We start from the raw sequence: 18,774 nt of genomic DNA, 5'->3' as shown, positions 1-18,774 counted from the left end.
CCACTGATTCTGAGAACCACTGAACCTCTACTGATCCTGAGAACCACTGAACCTCTACTGATCCTGAGAACCACTGAACCTCCACTAATCCTGAGAACCACTGGACCTCCACTGATCCTGAGAACCGCTGAACCTCTACTGATCCTGAGAACCACTGAACCTCTACTGATCCTGAGAACCACTGAACCCCTACTGATCCTGAGAACCACTGAACCCCCACTGATCCTGAGAACCACTGAACCTCTACTGATCCTGAGAACCACTGAACCTCCACTAATCCTGAGAACCACTGAACCTCTACTAATCCTGAGAACCACTGAACCCCCACTGATCCTGAGAACCACTGAACCTCCACTGATCCTGAGAACCACTGAACCTCTACTGATCCTGAGAACCACTGAATCTCCACTGATCCTGAGAACCACTGAACCTCTACTGATCCTGAGAACCACTGAACCCCCACTGATCCTGAGAACCACTGAACCTCTACTGATCCTGAGAACCACTGAACCCCCACTGATCCTGAGAACCACTGAACCCCCACTGATCCTGAGAACCACTGAACCTCTACTGATCCTGAGAACCACTGAACCTCCACAGATCCTGAGAACCACTGAACCCCCACTGATCATGAGAACCACTGAACCTCTACTGATCCTGAGAACCACTGAACCTCTACTGATCCTGAGAACCACTGAACCTCCACTAATCCTGAGAACCACTGAACCCCCACTGATTCTGAGAACCACTGAACCTCTACTGATCCTGAGAACCACTGAACCTCTACTGATCCTGAGAACCACTGAACCTCCACTAATCCTGAGAACCACTGGACCTCCACTGATCCTGAGAACCGCTGAACCTCTACTGATCCTGAGAACCACTGAACCTCTACTGATCCTGAGAACCACTGAACCCCTACTGATCCTGAGAACCACTGAACCCCCACTGATCCTGAGAACCACTGAACCTCTACTGATCCTGAGAACCACTGAACCTCCACTAATCCTGAGAACCACTGAACCTCTACTAATCCTGAGAACCACTGAACCCCCACTGATCCTGAGAACCACTGAACCTCCACTGATCCTGAGAACCACTGAACCTCCACTGATCCTGAGAACCACTGAACCTCCACTGATCCTGAGAACCACTGAACCCCCATTGATCTTGAGCTCCTCTAAACGTCTCATCATGAGAACCACTGTAAAATCACTGTTTTTCAGCATTTTTGATGACTCCCCCCCATTTATACATATAGTGGATCTCATTTGTCAAAACTGTCAAACAACAGAGCTACCCATAGCAACCAATCACAGCTCAGGTATTAAGACTGCTCTTATTGGTTGCTATGGGCAACAAGGCCGGTTCCCCTGCTTGTCAGTCCTGACAGATAGGACCTGCGTGTTTTTGTAGATCTGGCACTTGTGTATAACTCACTCACTTTTACTGTTTTCTCGTAGTGAGTTGGTGGAGTAAAACCACAGAATTGCGCGGAATAGTAATTACTGTGTAGAATGATTGGTTTGTGATGGCGGAGGCGAATTACAGGTTCGCGTTCCTCCTCCTCCCTGTTTTCTCTTTCTGACTACAAAGGCAGGAAATGTCTGAGGGAGCGATAACTACAGATTATGTCAGCTGCACTAACTCCATGATGGCGCTACGTAATGAGGACAGCTGGCAGCAGGTACATTCCATATAACCAGGGCCACCATAACAACAATACAGGTGGTGCTGACATCAGGGGCCAAGACGACAAAGGGGCCCGACTGCTCTAACTCCATGATGGCGCTACGTATTGAGGACAGCTGGCAGCAGGTACATTCCATATAACCAGGGCCGCCATAAGGACAATACAGGTGGTGCTGACATCAGGGGCCAAGACGACAAAGGGGCCCGACTGCTCTAACTCCATGATGGAGCTATGTAATGAGGACAGCTGGCAGCAGGTACATTCTATATAACCATGGCCACAATACAGGTGTACTAATATCAGGGGCCGAGACCACAAAGGGGCCCGACTGCTCTAACTCCATGATGGCGCTACGTAATGAGGACAGCTGGCAGCAGGTACATTCCATATAACCAGGGCCGCCATAAGAACAATACAGGTGGTGCTGACATCAGGGGTCAAGACGACAAAGGGGCCCGACTGCTCTAACTCCATGATGGCGCTACGTAATGAGGACAGCTGGCAGCAGGTACATTCCATATAACCAGGGCCGCCATAAGGACAATACAGGTGGTGCTGACATCAGGGGCCAAGACGACAAAGGGGCCCGACTGCACTAACTCCATGATGGAGCTACTTATTGAGGACAGCTGGCAGCAGGTACATTCCATATAACCAGGGCCACAATACAGGTGTACTAATATCAGGGGCCGAGACCACAAAGGGGCCCATATTGGTCACCCCATAGGACTTGTCCTACATCAGCACTATTTAATGAGCAATATGGTGATACCATACAATATATGTAACCAGGCAGTCTGTGATTGGATGATGTTGTCACAACGAGTGTTATGTCACACAGATGGTGATGTCACACAGTGGAAGCAGTGAGGTCACCCAACATCTGTATAGCAGGTTAGTCTGTGATTGGATCATGAGTTCATAATGAGTGTGATGGTCACCCACCCGCTTAGGACTAGGTGACTCTGACTGCCGGGACCTGGGTTTGGGAGAAGAGGGGTTAACAGCTGGACCACTAGGGGTTAACATTCCTTTCCCTGGGAGGGGACTTTAGAGCACCCCTACTGGGTATATATGGCCCCCCCTCCCTCTTCACTTCTCTCCTCCTATTTGATCACTCACCAGCGTTGTTTACATTTAAATAGTTGTTAAGATTTTATAGTACTAAAACAATCACACAACACGGACACATATATAAATATATATATATATATATATATATATATTAGGTCAGTCTGTGATTGGATGGTGATGTCACACAGTGGGAGCAGTGAAGTCACACAACATATATATATATATATATTAGGTCAGTCTGTGATTGGATGGTGATGTCACACAGTGGGAGCAGTGAGGTCACACAACATATATATATATATATATAGTAGGTCAGTCTGTGATTGGATGGTGATGTCACACAGTGGGAGCAGTGAAGTCACACAACACATATATGGTAGATCAGTCTGTGATTGGATGGTGATGTCACACAGGGGGAGCAGTGAGGTCACACAACACATATATAGTAGGTCTGTCTGTGATTGGATGGTGATGTCACACAGTGGGAGCAGTGAGGTCACACAACATATATATAGTAGGTCTGTCTGTGATTGGATGGTGATGTCACACAGTGGGAGCAGTGAAGTCACACAACATATATATGGTAGATCAGTCTGTGATTGGATGGTGATGTCACACAGTGGGAGCAGTGAAGTCACACAACATATATATAGTAGGTCAGTCTGTGATTGGATGGTGATGTCACACAGTGGGAGCAGTGAGGTCACACAACATATATATATAGTAGGTCTGTCTGTGATTGGATGGTGATGTCACACAGTGGGAGCAGTGAGGTCACACAACATATATAGTAGGTCTGTCTGTGATTGGATGGTGATGTCACACAGTGGGAGCAGTGAGGTCACACAACATATATATATATATATATATATATATATATATATATATATATAGTAGGTCTGTCTGTGATTGGATGGTGATGTCACACAGTGGGAGCAGTGAGGTCACACAACACATATATAGTAGGTCTGTTTGTGATTGGATGGTGATGTCACACAGTGGGAGCAGTGAGGTCACACAACATATATAGTAGGTCTGTCTGTGATTGGATGGTGATGTCACACAGTGGGAGCAGTGAGGTCACACAACATATATATTGTAGGTCAGTCTGTGGTTGGAAAGTGATGTCACACAGTGGGTACTGTGGGCAGTGGCGTAGCGGAGGCCCTCTGCAGCCCCTACGGTGTGAGGAGGGGGGGGGGGGGGTTGGGCGGCCCAGTCGCAATATTGCAAGTTTTGGAAGGTTTTGTTTTTACGCTGTACACTTTACGGTTAAAATGACATGTTTTCTTCCTTCTGTGGGTCAATATGATTAAAATGATCCCCATGTTATATGTTTTTCGATTATTGTACTGCTTTAAAAAAAATCTCAAACTTTAACAAAATTAGTAAGTTTAAAATCACTCTAGGTTGACCACCTATAATTTTCTCATTTTTCCATATACAGGGATGTATGAGGACTCATTTTTTGCGCCGTGATCTGTAGTTTTTATTGGTAGCACTTTTGCATATATATAAATGTTTTAATCACTTTTTATTAATATATTTATTTTTTTGGGAATGTAATGTGACAAAAAAAATTGCGTTGAATGCGAATATTCAAAATACTAATTTTTACCGCGACTATATGAGCACTTCGCAATTTTGCGAACATTAGTTTTCATTCTTCACAGTACACATCACTGATGTGTACTGTGTAAAAAAAAAAAATTGATAGTGTAAGGCTGCTTTCACACTATAAAACAACTTCCGTTACGTACGCCCGTTAGGAAATCAGCAGTTATACGGTCGGTAAAAAATAACTAACTGGCGTTAGAAAATCCCATTATAGTCTATGAGATTTTTCTAATATCCGTTTTAACCTGTTATCGCCCGTTATTAATAACGGCGGTTATTTTGTGACAGGCGATAGTAACGGGAGAATTAGTGCATGCACTATTTCTCCCGTTACTATTGCCCATCAAAAAATAACGTCCGTTATTAATAACGGGCGATAATGGGTTAAAATGGCTATTAGAAAAATCCCATAGACTATAATGGGATTTTCTAACAGCTGTTAGAAAATCCGGGCATCTAAAATGGCGGATCCACATGTGAGGACATGGGGCAAGGAATCCTGGGAAGGCGGGAAGAAGGGTCGGCGGGATGACCCTGAATCACATGCAGCCACCCATGTGATGTCACAGCCCTATATAATCGGCAGCCATCATGCGGCCAGTCACATCAGCGTTCTATTACATAGTGAGAGAGGGACAGACAGCGCTGTGTTGCACAGAAATGTTTACATTCGCAAAGAATGCATACATCGCCACTATTCTATCATGGGAATCGCTTCATTAAACTCCATTTAGTGCGGTCCAGGCTCCATTTAAAATGGCGGATCCATACGTGAGGACATGTGGCAAGGAATTCTGGGAAGGCGGGAACATGGGTCGGCGGGATGACCCTGAATCACATACATCATGCAGCCTATCAGCAGCCAGCCACCCCTGTGATGTCACAGCCCTATATAATCGGCAGCCATCTTGCGGCCAATCACTTCAGCCTTTTATTGCAGAGAGAGAGAGAGAGAGAGAGAGAGGGACAGACAGCATTTTTACAGCAGCGATTTACCTCAAGCCCCAATCCAGCCTAGAAGCACTGATAGGGAAGGGAGTGAGATTGAGAGAGAAAGTGCAATTTTGGGTGGAGTACACAGCGACTGTGTGCTGCCGCACTTGTGTGTACAACAACTGAAAAGCTAACACCATCTGACACCCCCAGTCAACAGTCGGTGGGTTCCTCAGACACAACCCTCAGTTGGCATGGCCCGGGAGCAGTCCGTATCCTCCCATTGCCTCTGCCCTATGCTGTTCCCTCTCCTAGAGAAGTATCTTATGCTGTGGGTTCAGCTCCACTATTTACTGAGGACGATCTAATAGAGGATAGTCAGCAGCTACTGGACAGCCAAGAAGGGGCGGAGACATGCGCCGCTTGCTCCGCTAGGCGGCCAAGTAGTGATGCGGAGAGTGACATGGGAGGCGGTGTTGCAAGTGTTCAGGGTCCTGAAGCAGACACTGTTGGGGAACCTGAGGAGGACATCAGTGAGATGCAGACACAACTCGATGATGATGAAGCCAATTGCACTTGGGAGCCGGGTGCAGAAGGGGCTTCATCATCATCATCATCATCAGGAGAAGAGGGTAGCAGGTTGCCCATGAGGCAGCAGTTGAGCCAGCAAGGTGGTAGCATGGTTGACAGTCAGCATGGTGGCAGACGTGGAAAGTCTGGAGCCAAACATGCCCGGGCTAGACCACCGGCTTTGTGTCAGCCTACCTTCCCAAGAGGTAGTGGAACAGAGGTTCCTGGAGTCGGCAGCAGTAGCAGTCAATCAGTGTGGACTGTTGGTGGGAAAATCAGCTACTCATTCAGCCACTATATGGTCTCCTCATGCTTCCGCCACCTCCAGGCTGTGTCAATCAGCTGCTATATGGACTCCTCATGCTTCCGTCACCTCCAGGCTGTGTCACTGTACCGCCATGTGGTCTCCTCATGCTGCTGGCACATTAAATAAAGCTTTTTAGGTTAATCTATTCAAATCTTCAATTTAAATGTTAAAAAATATCTTTAATCTTTTCAATTGTGAGGCCCTATGGTCTTGTTAGACTGTTGCCACCTTCACGCTGGGTCATTCAGCCACTATATGGCCTCCTCATGCTGCCAACACCTCCACACTGTGTCATTCAGCCACTATATGGCCTCCTCATGCTGCCAACACCTCCACACTGTGTCATTCAGCCACTATATGGCCTCCTCATGCTGCCAACACCTCCATGCTGTGTCATTCAGGCACTATATGGTCTCCTCATACTGATGCCACCTCCATGCTCTGTCATTGTGCCGCTCTGCGGCAGTGATTATAATAGCGATGCCGGTAATCTGCATGTTATTCTGAATAACAGTATTATTTCACTAACCCAGCACACACCCTATGCATGTTACAGCAAGGCAAAGTGTTCTACACCCATATTGAGGCTCTCTGTAGGCCAGAAACTGCCGTTTTTTATACATATTTGCCGCAAATAAATTCGGGCCGAACCAATTTTTTTGGGAAAATTCGGTCAAATTGAATTTTTTCTAAATTCGCTCATCTCTAATGGAGATGTCACACAGTGGGGGCAGTGAGATCACACAACATGTATAGCAAGTCAGTCTGTGATTGGATGGTGATGTCATCATGAGTGCTGTGAGGTCACAGTCTATGCACCAGGCCTTTCTGTCATTGTATTATGATGATGTCATCATGTGTGTAGTGAAGTCACATAGTCTATGTAGCATGTCATTTTGCAATTGAATGATGACATCATAACGCGTGCAGTGAGGTCACAGAGTACTGTAGTAGGGAGTCCTGGATAAGTTTGCCTTCATTTTGGCCAGTGACCATGTGAGCCATTTATTCTTAGCTATTTGGACCAGTTCTTCCAAATCAATGGGCCTTCGGCTGTCCGGGCATGCTGGAAGTTGTAGTTTTGCAACAACTGGAGGCACCCTGGTTGGGAATCATGGTTTTAGACACAGGTTCATTACATCCTGTGTCCATCCTGTGAATAAGTCTGAGCTGCAATACCTCACCCAAAAACAAGAGGGCGCTGTTTCTGCAAAACAAAAAGCAGACTCTTTAAAGGGGGTTATATATACATCAACTGGCTCTAGAAAGTTAAACAGATTTGTAAATGACTTCTATTAAAAAATCTTAATCCTTTCAGTACTTATGAGCTGCGGAAGTTGAGTTGTTCTTTTCTGTCTAAGTGCTCTCTGATGACACCTGTCTCTGGAACTGTCCAGAGTAGAAGCAAATCCCCATAGCAATAACCTCTTCTACTCTTTGCAGTTCCTGAGACAAGCAGAGATGTCAGCAGAGAGCACTGTTGTCAGACAGAAAAGAACAACTCAACTTCAGTAGCTGATAATTATTATTTTTATTTTTTAATAGATACAAATCTGTTGAACTTTCTGGAGCCAGTCGTTGTATAAAAAAAAGTTTTTCCGGGAATACCCGTTTAATACGAATCTGATAGTTGGTCACTTTCCAAACCGGAGAATTTGGTGCCAGTGTATAATGTGATACCCGCTCAGACGCCTTTCTCCAAAAACTCGAAACTATCAGTTTACATACAAATTCCTTCACCTTTCAGGAGAACCGAACACTTTTTTTCCTCTCTGGGATAGTTGTATGAAAAGCAATACAGACCCCTGAATGTCCAATAGGGCTACTAGTAATGCAGAACTGCATAAAATGTAGCAACATTTTTAACCCCTTGAGGACGCAACAATTTTTCATTTTTTCTTTTTTTTTTCTCCTCGCATCTTAACAGCCATTACTTTTTCATTTATCCACCTACAGACTCATATGAGGACTTGTTTTATGCTGGTCGAATTGTATTTTGTAATGACATTGCTTATTTAAAAAAAAAAATTGCACAAAACAAAATAAAAAAAAATTCTGGGACAAAATTGTGGAAAAAAAAACTAAATTGTGCACATTTTGTGGGTTTTGTTGATACTTAGTGCACTTTACAGTTAAAATGGCAGGTTATCTTTATTCTGTAGGTCCATACGATTACAGTGATACCTATTTATATAGGTTTTGTTTTATTCTACTATTTTAAAAAATTATAACTTTCTTGTAAGAAAATGAGAATGCGTAAAATTGTCCTCTTCTGACCCCTTTAACACTTATTTTTCCGTATACGGCAATGTAATTTTTTTCGCTGGAATCTGTAGTTTTTATCCCTACCATTTTTGTTTTAATTGGACTGCATTATTTTTGTTTAGAAAAATTGGAAAAAGGGATTTTTTTGAAACTTGTATTTGGGTAGGAGTTTATTAACATTAAAAAACACATTTTATTTTTATTTATTTTTTATACAATTTTTTTTGTCCCAATAGGAAACTATTACATGTAATCTTTTTATTGCAAACACTTTTTCATGCTATACCATAATAGAAAGAGGAGTCCCAGCACTCACCAAAAATTCTAGCAAAATAGTAGTTTTATTCCATATGCTCAGTAAAACATGACGTGTTTTGGCATTAAAGGGGTTGTGCGCTGCCCTGCAGTTTGGAGCTCCGCTCACAGCGTCCGGAAGTTCATTACACCGAATGCTGTGTGCGGGCTTCCGTGTTTGCGGCCGCCGGGTGTGACGTCACGCCCGGCCCCTTCGTGACGTCTCTCCCGCCCCCTCGGTATGTCACGCCCGCCCCCTCTATCAAAGTCTATGGGAAGGGGGCGTGACGTTACGCCCGGCGGCCGCGAATACGGAAGCCCGCACACAGCGTTCAGAGTAATGAACTTTCAGACGCTGTGAGCGGAGCTCCGAACTGCAGGGCAGCGCACAACCCCTTTAAGCCTTCCTCCTCTGTAGAGGAAGGCTTAATGCCGAAACGCGTCCTGTTCTACTGAGTATATGGAATTAAACTACTATTTTGCTTGAAGTTTTGGTGAGTGCTGAGACTCCTCTTTCTATTATGCATTAATTTATCCACGTGCACCACCGGCTGCAGAAGTGCCGACCTTCATTTACCAAATAATGCTATACCATAGCACAGCACTGATCAGTGTTATCGGTGCTCTATTACTACAGGCTGGTGAGGCTGCCTGTATACTGAGAGCACTGATTTGATGGCACAGAGGCAGATGAGGGCTCTTCAGCCATCAATGTCCGCTGATTGGGACCCCGCAATGGTGCCGGGGAGGTCCCAGTCAGCCCCCTAAGCTAGCCAACATTGATAGCAGCCATTGCTCACTTGTCAGTGTGCTTCATACACCTGGACTGTGACCAAGGTGGACATGTGCATCTTGTGTCATTAAGATGTTAAAACCCCCACAAGAGATGTAACATCAGATACATCTGTCACCCAGCTTTTTCAGATACCTAAATGGTAAACCTGCTTAGGTAGAAGTGATTCAGGACCAGCAACAGCATTAGGTAGGCCATTGAGACTATAAAACTGGCCATACATGTTAGATACCACTGCTAAACCATCAAATATTGGTGGGATTCTTCGACCATCTAATGTGTATGCTGACCTTCTGGTGACCAGATGTCTGGGAAGAGACAGTTTGGGCCTCTTGTAGGGCTGAAACAACCAATTGACAATAGTTAATAATAAAAAATAGTTATACACAATTTTCATAATCAATGAGTTGGTCTGCCTACCCAGCCACCCGCACTGCTGGCCCGGATCATCTTGGCGCCTGCGCAGTTTCCAGACTACGCTAAGAGATGGTGGTGCTGGACATCTCACTGTGCGCATGAGATCTCCAAGCGGGGAGGGCCTACTTATTTAGGTAAACTGAAAATTAATATTTACTAAGGGGGTGTGCTACAGTTACCAGCAGGCCAGCCCTACTGGCACAGCAGTGGGCCAACCTATGTGGCCCTTACCGATCACTTGAATGAAAGCACTGTACCAATTTATAGCCCCCCAAAGAGTTCCACCCCCCCCCCCCCAATAAAATAGGTAACAAAAGGTAAGAAGTGAAATTGGCAGGTCCTCGAGCCTATGTGAACCCAAAAGCCCCTTGGTTCCATAGAAGAAATCAGTATTATCAATGGCACATGGTAGTTGGGGTATTGGGCTATTACAGACTCTATACTTTGGCTCTGGAGCTTCAAGTCATGGCTTCGGTACGGCAGCTAATCCTCATAGATGGCATTGGCTAAGACAAAGGCATAGAAGTAGTAGGAAGCTCCGTTCTATTTCATCTCTTCTTATACAGGCCGCCTGTGGTTGGTCCATTATAGACATGTGCCTAGAAAAACTAATTGGAGCCAACAGGAAACGAGATATCGCAAAACTTTCCTAGTTCCACTGCCATTTTTCTTCTAGCCATAGTCCGAGTCTACAGTGGTTGGGCCATCATTGATGCAGCATTGGTGCCATATGCTACCTAGACTTTTTGAGTGTGAGGATTCAGTGTATCATTACCATTACTAGAGATATTCTGAAAATCCTAGACTTCCATTGGTGGTTCCGCCAACACACTTAGTAGAGTAAACTTTCCTTATGATCCGCACAATCTCCCGAGAAGATCCTGGAGAGAAATAATTAAACTAAGTAAATGTGAGCCATTCATTGGAATAAAAAAACAAAACAAAAAGAGATGTCTAGATACCCGGTTCGTGTGCAAGTGTTAGATACATGACTTTCTGTCGGGCTCTCAGGAGAAAACACGAAATTAAAGATGGAGGTTTAACAAGGTGCAATACAATGGAGAATTCCTGCCTGTTTCCTGTTGAGGTGTTGGCGTCATATCTACCGTCAGCTGGGGCCCGGCGTCACTCATGCATCCCTAATGTTAACACAGGAGCTGAACATCCCCTGTAGGATACCACTCGGGGGGTTTGTCTTAAACCTATGTTTTGCTCTATTAGATGTCTAATAAAGACCCAGGAGCCAGGAAGATTATTTCTTCTAACTATTCGCTAAAGGTCACGCTTCTGCGGTGTACATCTTCCTCTGCCCCTGATCAATAAGGCACTTGGCAGCAGTCAGTTGTGTACAGACGCCGGTCCCACGCCTCATTACTTATGCTGGTCTGGGAGTAAATTTTTCATCTAACAGACTTCAATGAGAAATTCATTAAATGAACTTGAAATAGGAGCCGGAAATAAGAGGAGAGAAAAGAAAATACTTTCCTGGCCATAGTGGGGAGGATGTTGTGATATGGAGGAGACTCCACTGTGCTGGGACCTGCAGGCACTTACCAGGGGCCACTGGTCCAACATTTTCTTTTATATTTACAAAAAATTTATATATTTTTTCACTGTCATTTTCCTTCTTCCTTCTTCACTGCCTTTTTACCCGTTCTCCTTCTCCTCTTCTTTCTCCATCTCTCTTCCTCCTTCACTTCCTCCTTCTATTCTTTTCATTATATTTTCCTTTATGTTTGCCCTTCTCATCTTCTTCTCATCTTCTTCTCTTCCTCCTCCTCTTCTCTATTATCCTTTACTTTATTGTCCTTCTCCTTATCTTCACCTCTTCCTCCTCCATCTCCTTCTCCCTTATCCTTTACTTTATTGTCCTTCTCCTTACATTCTCCTCTCCCCCTCGTCCTTTACTTTCCAAATTTTGTTATTTCAAGTTCTGTCTCCATTCATTATTCTGACATTATTTGTGTAGACATTCCATTCTGCTCCTCTCTTCCACCTTCTAATCTTCTTCTCTTTTTCTTTTCTTGCCTCTTTAATTTTCTTTAACCCCTTCTCTCCTCCTTCCTTTACTTCTAATTGTGTTCTCTTTCCCCTAGACGTGCTCTTTCTCTCCTTCTTTTTTACTCCTCCTCCCTTCTACATTTTCTTTTTTCCTTTTCTGCCTGACGTTTCCTTCCTTCTTTTTCTCTCCTCCCCTTTCTCCTTGACCTTTTAGGCTACATTCACACTAAGAATTTCCTGGGCAGCAGCTTCCTATTGTACTCAATAGGATTCTGCTGCACTATTTCCATTACGGGTCCTAGTGTTGAAGCAGTTCGGTGGGGAATACAGCTGATGGAAGCCATATTGTGAATACAGCCTTACTCTTCTCTTCCTTTTCTCTTCACCCGGCTCCTTATCCTCTATTTCCTTCTCTCCTCTTCCTTATCATTCTGTACTTTATTGTTTTTTCTTTGTGTTATCATTCTCCTGTCTTCTTTTTCTTCAGACCGCTCAATGTTCTTTTCCTTATTCATGCCTTCTTACCCTTTCCCTTTCTCCTCTTCTTCCTCTCATTCATTACCTTATCCTTTATGTTTGTCCTTCTCCTTATCTCCTCCTCCATTTTCTCCTCTTTTTTCCCTCCCTTATCATTTACTTTATTGTCCTTCTCCTTATCTCCTCCTCCATTTTCTCCTCTTTTTTCCCTCCCTTATCCTTTACTTTATTGTCCTTCTCCTTATCTCCTCCTCAATTTCCTCCTCTTCTTCCTCCTCTCCCTTACCCTTTACTTTATTGTCCTCCTCCATTTCCTCCTCCCCTCCCTTATCCTTTACTTTATTGTCCTCCTCCTTATCTCCTCCATTTCCTCCTCTTCTTCCTCCCCTCCCTTATCCTTTACTTTATTGTCCTCCTCCTTATCTCCTCCTCCATTTCCTCCTCTTCTTCCTCCCCTCCCTCATCCTTTATTTTATTGTCATCCTCCTTATCTCCTCCATTTCCTCCTCTTCTTCCTCCCCTCCCTCATCCTTTACTTTATTGTCCTCCTCCTTATGTCCTCCTCCATTTCCTCCTCTTCTTCCTCCCCTCCCTCATCATTTACTTTATTGTCCTCCTCATCATCTCCTCCTCCATTTCCTCCTCTTCTTCCTCCCCCTCATCCTTTATTTTATTGTCCTCCTCATCATCTCCTCCTCCATTTCCTCCTCTTCCTCCTCCCCTCCCTCATCCTTTACTTTATTGTCCTCCTCCTTATGTCCTCCTCCATTTATTCCTCTTCTTCCTCCCCTCCCTCATCCTTTACTTTATTGTCCTCCTCATCATCTCCTCCTCCATTTCCTCCTCTTCCTCCTCCCCTCCCTTATCCTTTACTTTATTGTCCTTTTTCCTATCTTCTCCCCCCCTTGTCCTTTACTTTTTGCCCTTTACTATCTTATTTTTTCTTTGTGTTATCCTTCTCCTTTCATCTTCTCGTTCTTAACCACCTTCTCCGCCATTTTTCTCCACCTTGTCCTTCTCATTCTCTCTTTTTTCCCTCCTTGTCCTCCTCCTTCTTTCTCCTCTCGAGATTTCTTCTCCTACATATTTACATCTATCGTTATTACAATTTTCCTTCTGCTTCTAGTACATCGAACTATATCCTATCATATATTCACATGCTTAAATCTGACAGAACTAGTCCTGCTCACACACTTCATGGTCTTGTCACTGTGTATCTGCGTAGATAAGAACAAAAAGCTAAATATTTTGCACTTATCCAAAACAAAGATTCACTGCAATGATACATTGTAACAACTAAATCAGTTGTGAGGGCAAAACAAAAACTGCTTCAGGTTTAGTGTCTAATGCACTGTTTCTTAACCGGTGTGCCTCCAGCTGTTGCAAAACTACAATTCCCAGCATGCCCGGACAGCCAACGGCTGTCCGGGCATGCTGGGAGTTGTAGTTTTGCAACAGCTGGAGGAACACTGGTTATGAAACACTTTCTTAATGTATCATATTGGACCACCTATGGGGAAAAATTGTATAAAATGTTAATATGAAATATATTTGGCCCATATGGTAAGGCGTCAATGCTTTAATCTTCCTTATCATGTACTTAAATAAAATAAACTGAATTATTTTTATCTTCTCGAAAAGATGAGGATATCCCTTTCATGATCTTATCTGTTTAGCGAAAATGTACTACAAGTCACTACTACAACTATGTCATGATGGCTCCATAACACACATTCTTGTGTCAGATTTAGAGATGAGCGAACTTACAGTAAATTCGATTTGTCACGAACTTCTCGGCTCGGCAGTTGATGACTTTTCCTGCATAAATTAGTTCAGCTTTCCGGTGCTCCGGTGGGCTGGAAAAGGTGGATACATTCCTATCAAAGAGTCTCCTAGGAATGTATCCACCTTTTCCAGCCCACGGGAGCACCTGAAAGCTGAACTAATTTATGCAGGATAAATCATCAACTGCCGAGCCGAGAAGTTCGTGACGAATCGAATTTACTGTTAGTTCGCTCATCTCTAGTCAGACTCTTATCGCTCCATGCCGTGACGACTGGGGTTTATCTAAGGTCTCGGAGAAAGCAGCATAAACATCTACACGTTTGTTATGATTATTTTAGCATACCTGAGGAAATTATGTTTTATCCAGTCACACGCCATATCGTAATGTAGCATTAAAAGGGGTACTCCACTGGAAAACATTTTTTTTTAATCAACTGGTGCAATAAAGTTAAACAGATTTGTAAATTACTTCTATTAAAAAATCTTAATCCTTCCTGTACTTATCAGCTGCTATATGCTCCACAGGAAGTTCTTTTCTTTTTGAAGTTCCTTTCTGTCTGACCACAGTGCTCTCTGCTGACACCTCTGTCCAGGTCAGGAACAGTCAGAGCACTGTGGTCAGACAGAAAGGAAATTCAAAAAGAAAAGAACTTCCTGTGGAGCATATAGCATCTGATAAGTACTGGAAGGATTAAGATTTTTTAATAGAAGTCATTTACAAATCTGTTTAACTTTCTGGCTCCAGTTGATTTAAAAAAAAAAAAATTATGTTTTCCAGTGGAGTACCCCTTTAAAGCATTTTTTTTGTTTATATAGTTGTGTATGCATTGTGCTTACCTGTTTTATTGGATGTGGCAGGTGAGAGTTTTCAGCCAGACTGATTTCCATTTCAGAACAGAAATGATTTTGTAAAGCTGCCTACATTTTCCATGAATCCTCTGGCTTTGCAGAGAGAGAGAGAGAGGGGTTGGAGTCTCATCACTGCAGTTAATCTTATTAGATAAACATATTAAAGGGGTATTCCAGGCAAAAACTTTTTTTTTATATATCAACTGGCTCCGGAAAGTTAAACAGATTTGTAAATTACTTCTATTAAAAAATCTTAATCCTTCCAATAGTTATTAGCTTCTGAAGTTTTCTGTCTAACTGCTCAATGATGATGTCACGTCCCGGGAGCTGTGCATGATGGGAGAATATCCCCATAGGAACTGCACAGCTCCCGGGACGTGAGTCATCAGAGAGCAGTTAGACAGAAAACAGTAACTCAACTTCAGAAGCTAATAACTATTGGAAGGATTAAGATTTTTTAATAGAAGTCATTTACAAATCTGTTTAACTTTCCGGAGCCAGTTGATATATATATAAAAAAAGTTTTTGCCTGGAATACCCCTTTAACCTGCCTAGACACCAGCAAACAGAAGCCTAAACTGCTAAGAACCATAAGTAGGTCGGTGTCATTTCACATTATGTGCAGTTTTAAGCTTTTTTTTTTTATTCAAAGTGTGTTTTTTAGAGAAATATTGCCATGAGGAGAAAGTGATTTGACCTATAATTAAAACAAAGATATTTAATAAATATGTGAAGCCTTCAGGATGTGTTCACATGATACAATTTTACTGCATTTTTTGTTTTGATTTTATTGCATATTGGCCTTTTGGCCACTTTTTTGCTGCAATTCTGGGCAAAAAAACAAACTGGAGAAAATGCAACATGTGAACACAGCCTCAGGGGAGGTGTATAGCTACTATGTATCCTGATCCCATAGAGATAGAAGCAGCAGTATACAGATTGAGCTGGAGGGGAGGTGTACAGCTACTATGTATCCTGATCCCATAGAGATAGAAGCAGCATTATACAGATAGAGCTGGAGGGGAGGTGTATAACTACTATATATTCTGATCCCATAGAGATAGAAGCAGCAGTATAGAGATAGAGCTGGAGGGGAGGTGAATAACTAATATATTTCCAGATCCCATAGACATAGCAGCAGCAGTATACAGATAGAGCTGGAGGGGAAGTGTATAACTAATATATTTCCAGATCCCATAGAGATAGCAGCAGTATACTATATATCTTGATCCCATAGAAAAAGCAGCAGCAGTATACAGATAGAGCTGGACGGGAGGTGTATAACTGCTATATATCCTGATTCCATAGATATAACAGCAGCAGTATACAGATAGAATTGGACGGGAGGTGTATAACTACTATATATCCTGATCCCATTGAGATAGTAGCAGCAGTATACAGATAGAGCTGGAAGGGAAGTGTATAACTGCTATATATCCTGATCCCATAGAGATAACAGCAGCAGTATACCATTAGAGCTGGAGGGGATAACCACAATAACTATCCTGTTCCCATAGAGACAGCAGCAGTATACATATAGACCTGGATGAAAGGTGTATAACTACTATATATCCTGACCCCATAGACATAGCATCAGTATACAGATAGAGCTGGAGGAAAGGTGTATAGCTACTTTATATCCTGATCCCATAGAGAAAGCAGCAGTAGTATACAGATAGAGTGGGTGGGGGGGGGCAGGTGTTTAACTACTATATATTCTGATCCCATAGAGATAGCAACAGCAGTATACAGATAGAGTGGGGGGGGGGGGGCAGGTGTTTAACTACTATATATTCTGATCCCATAGAGAAAGCAGCAGTAGTATACAGATAGAGTGGGGGGGGGGGCAGGTGTTTAACTACTATATATTCTGATCCCATGGAGATAGCAACAGCAGTATACAGATAGTGCTGGAGGGGAGGGGTCTGGGAGCTAGCAGGAGACATCCAAGGCTAGGTTCACATCACATTTTCTCCCATACGGGAGCGCATACAGTAGGGAGGAGCTAAAACCTCGCGCTCCCGTATGTAATTCATTTCTATGAGCCGGCCAGAGTGAAACGTTCGGTCCGGTCGGCTCATTTTTGCGCCGTATGCGCTTTTTCCCCTCACCTAAAACTGTGGTCAACCACGGTTTTAGGTCCGGTTGTAAAAGCACATACGGGGCAAAAATGAGCCGACCGGACCGAACGTTTCACTCTGGCCGGCTCATAGAAATGAATGACATACAGGAGCGCATACAAAGGCATACGGGAGCGTGAGGTTTTAGCTCCTCCCTGCTGTATGCGCTCCCGTATGGGAGAAAACGTGATGTGAACCCAGCCCTAATAGGTGGTGATTTAATTCTGTAGTTCTAAGGAAGTCAGCTGATCCTGGACTGACACATAAAACACTGTGATTTTCTGTGGGTCAGGCTGGGGGTCACATGACCCAGTTACAGTAACGAGTCACATAGAGGCAGCTGTGCTGGAAAGAAACAGATGGTGCAGTAGGACTAGTGATGGTGAGTGTGCAGGATATTGGAGCACTTCTGTAGGTGCGTCTTTTATCCTGACATGAAAGGATATCGGATGATGCACAGATAGGATTGATAGGGATTACTGCTGATATATTCGATTATCATAGCAAACATGGAGATGTCTGAACAGTAACCAACCCCCCCCCCCCCTCCCAACAGGACATATTTAGTTGTCTTAAGAGTTTATGGGGGGGGGAGGAATTTGATGACAAATTTTCTCTCAATTAAAACATTTTTACAAAATGCAAAAAGTTAATTCACAAAAATTTGCTTCAATTCTCATAACTGATGACAGGTTGTGACAAGTAATGGAGACGAGTTATGTCATGGACGCCAGGAGATTCTCAGGTTACAAAGATGATCCCTAAAGGAAAAGGGAACTCAGTGGAGCCTATAGAGCAGTGGTCTCCAACCTGCGGACCTCCAGATGTTGCAAAACTACAACTCCCAGCATGCCCGGACAGCCGTTGGCTGTCCGGGCATGCTGGAAGTTGTAGTTTTGCAACAGCTGGAGGTCCGCAGGTTGGAGACCACTGTTATAGAGGATAATCCCATAATCCCAGAGGAATAAATGAAGAATTAGTTGTCATATAGTAGGCGGACACATAACATCACAAAATAATTTATAGCGTTCATGACGCTGGATTACTTTGCGGTAATTGAAGAAAATCTCTTCTGTCCCATCAGCTTCAAAGTTATTTTCCAGTTGTCAAAGTGTAAATGAAAAATTCTACAACTATCTAATCTGGAAGATCGTCAATTATTCAGAATCAGATTTAAGCTTTAAGAGAACAATCCTGTCTACAGTCACAGCTAGTTCTACTGAAATAGAGACAATTGTATCCAGTCTAGACAATGCTCTGTGAGCTAAACATCCCGGACTCCAGACTGATACATTGTACATAGCTAGTCCTGCTCTCAGCTGAGAAGTGACACAATTGTATCCAGTCTAGACAATGCTCTGTGAGCTAAACATCCTGGACTCCAGACTGATACATTGTACATAGCTTGCCCTGCTCTCAGCTGAGAAGTGATACAATTGTATCCAGTCTAGACAATGCTCTGTGAGCTAAACATCCTGGACTCCAGACTGATACATTGTACATAGCTAGTCCTGCTCACAGCTGAGAAGTGATACAATTGTATCCAGTCTAGACAATACTCTGTGAGCTAAACACCCTG

The 18,774-nt window shown here is 43.5% G+C and overlaps 1 protein-coding gene across 2 annotated transcripts in view; it reads left to right on the top strand.

Moving 5' to 3' along the window:
• The window catches only part of COL22A1 (collagen type XXII alpha 1 chain), a 395,576-nt gene that overhangs the window by 88,656 nt on the left and 288,146 nt on the right, over positions 1–18,774 (top strand). Inside the window, exon 1 of one of the 2 annotated variants that reach the window (XM_056522815.1) lies at positions 1,860–2,332. The exons of the other annotated variant lie outside the window; for it this stretch is intronic. The gene's annotated coding sequence lies outside the window, so the exon portion shown is untranslated. Of the gene's footprint in view, positions 1–1,859; positions 2,333–18,774 lie in introns of those variants that run through there. 2 annotated transcript variants of the gene reach the window in all.

The sequence above is a fragment of the Hyla sarda genome, chromosome 5 (genome assembly GCF_029499605.1).
Source record: "Hyla sarda isolate aHylSar1 chromosome 5, aHylSar1.hap1, whole genome shotgun sequence".
Taxonomy (NCBI): Eukaryota; Metazoa; Chordata; class Amphibia; order Anura; family Hylidae; genus Hyla; species Hyla sarda.
This window is presented reverse-complemented; position numbering and strand designations above follow the sequence as displayed.